We start from the raw sequence: 3,333 nt of genomic DNA, 5'->3' as shown, positions 1-3,333 counted from the left end.
TAAATAAAATGTGGTTTCAGATTTGAAATATTAATTGAAGATAACGAAAGACGTATTACATTTCAGTCCCTCCTACTACTTTAACATTTTCTAAGGTACAATACAGTGTACTATGTTAATGGCAATGTAAATGAACCCTATGCCGTACACTTGCTGTAGGCCTATACAGTAGTTAAAGCTAAATGTGGTAACTGTTGAGTCGAAATTCCGAATAAAATCAATTACTTTAGTCAAATCCCGAGCACCTTTTAACAATATACACAACAACGCGGTGTTATGGCGTATTACTTCACAACCCACGTATACTACGCATGTACGCACTGCTCTAATTTGTTTGGTGTCATTTTGAGGTTCGTAGCTGGAACTCTGTAGCTATCACGTTATTATACACATTTATATTTGAATAGATATGCATATAAAATGGTTTTTATTTTAGTTTCTAACTATCTTGACTTTTCAAGCGAATAAAAGTCATATTCCTTTCTTCATACCACTTACAATAAGCAGGTAAAGACCATTGGACTTTATATACTCAGTTTAAGAACGTTCTATGCAAGTTGTCAGAATGGCCGAGCGGTCTAAGGCGCCAGACTCAAGGTTCATCCTTGCCTACCCAGTAGGTGACGAAGCATTCTGGTCCTCTCTGAGGGCGTGGGTTCGAATCCCACTTCTGACAAAATTTTTACTCGGACAAACTAAATTGAAACGGTAATGTAGAGAAGTTATTTAAGAGAAAATTTCAATAACACAATCCTTCAATATTTCTTTTTACATATAAAGTACTACATGTTCCTCATGTCAACGTAACAAAACGTGTTTTAAATCATAACTTTTATAATACCTAATACAATTGGAGAGCGTTCTATCTGCGGGTACATAATTTTTTTCTTTATCAATATGAGAAAACTCAAATTTGATTTCATACTATCAATGTCTTCAGCTTCCTGTACAAAGCAAGCAGTGTGCTTTCCTCGGCTCAAACATAAACAGTTTTTCTCCTAAAATACAGTCTGGCACATTGAAGTTCATTTTCTCGTTGGCATAAATATTTCGATAACAGTCACCAGACTTGTCGATATTTCCCAAACCAGCAGACAACTCTCAGGGGACGATCACATGGCGAAGGCTAATCACGTGTGATTACACGACTTCTGTGGAAGTCGCACGTGCATATCTTTCTCTTTTGTTATGTATGTATGCAAATTGCTATTAATGTTAATTAAGACATGTTACCTACAGCCTCTTATCCAATGCGGTCGTTCAAACTCGCAATTTGGCTCTGTTCTGAGTTTCTGTGATATCTCTAAACTTTGAAATGATTTTCAATACGCCTAATACTTTACTTCGTTATGATTAAATTTACGAAACACAGTATGTAAAATGCTGTGATACTTGAAAACACAAAACCAGAAAAACAAATTATAATGTGTATATGTATAGGGCGCACAATGGATCACAACAAGCCTTAGTGCAAGGACCCGTTTCAGATCTAGCCTCCAAAAGCCAAACCAAGTAGTAGACATCTATAATTGAATGAAAACAGTTAAATTGGTTTGAAGACCTTTTGAGAAAGTCAGAGCAAAGACAGCCAAATTTTATATAGTCTATATAGTATGAGTTGAAACTGTCAGTGAAAGGAGGAAATAAATAAATAAATAAATAAATAAATAAATAAATAAATAAATAAATAAATAAATAACTAAGTAAGTAATTAAATAAATAAGCAAGTAAATAAATAAATAAATAACTAAGTAAGTAATTAAATAAATAAGCAAGTAAATAAATAAATAAATAAATAAATAAATAAGTAAATAAGTAAGGAAATAAATAAGTAAATAAGTAAGGAAATAAATAAGTAAATAAATACGTAAATAAATAAGTAAATAAATAAATAAATAAAAATAAACAAATAAAAATAAGTGAATAAAAAATAAATAAAAATATATAAATAAACGCAAGAATAAATAAATAAATAAATAGATAAATAAATAAATAAATAGACGAAAGACAGACTAAAGAAAATCGAATATATATATATATATATATATATATATATATATATATTTCATACTGTATATTCAAGATGCACAAGACAGAGGGCTTTGGAAGATGTTCACGAAAAGATGGCAGCTTGCTTTATAATGTGGGATATAACTTATGTGTTAATTTTAAACAATTTGTGACATCACTACATTTTATGTAATAACAAATATCTGTACCGTATTATACCGTATTTTCTCGATTACCCCGCGCCCTCGAATAAATCGCGTGCACTCCACTTTTGAAAAAAATAAAAAAAAAAATACAAAACTAAAACTTTCAACAAATAATGGGTGAAACTTCGGTATTCCCCCACACTACACACGGGAGAGAACGCGTACTTAAATAATTTTCACATTCCTCGACCTCAAAACACTTAAATGGATCCCCTCAACTAACCCACTAACTTTCTCTCATACCTTGGCTTAATTTCACTTAGGCCTATCTATTCCCTTATTAATGCATCTAACCTATAAAGGAACTTACATCAGACGTTAGTCCTGTGTGTGGTGTGGGGCGATATCGAAAAATAATATTATATTCATAAAATAAAAATAATAAAATATAGATCAGTTAACAACACATTTTATCCTGGAACGGGACGTATTTCAAATTCATTCTATGCGCACGCACTGCACGCATGTCAGTGTTGTATTGCTTAATCAATCTTTTACACGATATCCTGCAACATTTACCACTCGTCAGTAAATTAGCTATCTTTATTTTGTATGATATGATACTACGTGGTTTGCTATAATAACTACCTGCTTTCACTATTCACTTCATTCTGCGCAGTTGCGCGGGAGAAAAATCGGTCAATGCTGCCAACTTCATTTCGAATAAGCCGTACACCCGTATTTTTTACTTGTATATTTCGGAAAAAAGTATCTACCCTAACATAGGCACTAAATAAAAACAAATAAAGTAGTACATAAGAAAATAGTAAACATAAAATATTATTATTATTATCATTATTATTATTATTATTATTATTATTATTATTATTATTATTACAAATAGTGTCATCTGAAGCGACAGCTTTGCCATATGTCCAACAGTACCGTTGCTTACGTTCCCTCTGTGTAAGATGGTGAACCTCGTCAATGTGAAGAAAGCGAAAAACAATATCATACAATGCAATAAGCCTCTGAGAATATTCTTGTTTGCCGTCAATTTTTTATTGAGAATTGCAATTTTTATTATTATGAAGCCGTGAAATTTCTGCATATATATCGCGGATCTGTGTATGTTGAAAAGCACCAAAAAACGTATAGTGGAGCCCTCGCTCCGAAG

General features: G+C 31.9%; 1 non-coding gene across 1 annotated transcript; it reads left to right on the top strand.

The window, feature by feature from the left end:
* The first annotated feature begins 559 nt into the window (after positions 1-559).
* On the top strand, positions 560-676 carry TRNAL-CAA (transfer RNA leucine (anticodon CAA)). The gene is made up of 2 exons: positions 560-597; positions 632-676. It is a non-coding gene; the product is annotated as a tRNA-Leu (tRNA).
* Positions 677-3,333: the final 2,657 nt, after the last annotated feature.

Source organism: Periplaneta americana, chromosome 17, assembly GCF_040183065.1.
Source record: "Periplaneta americana isolate PAMFEO1 chromosome 17, P.americana_PAMFEO1_priV1, whole genome shotgun sequence".
NCBI lineage: Eukaryota > Metazoa > Arthropoda > Insecta > Blattodea > Blattidae > Periplaneta > Periplaneta americana.
This window is presented reverse-complemented; position numbering and strand designations above follow the sequence as displayed.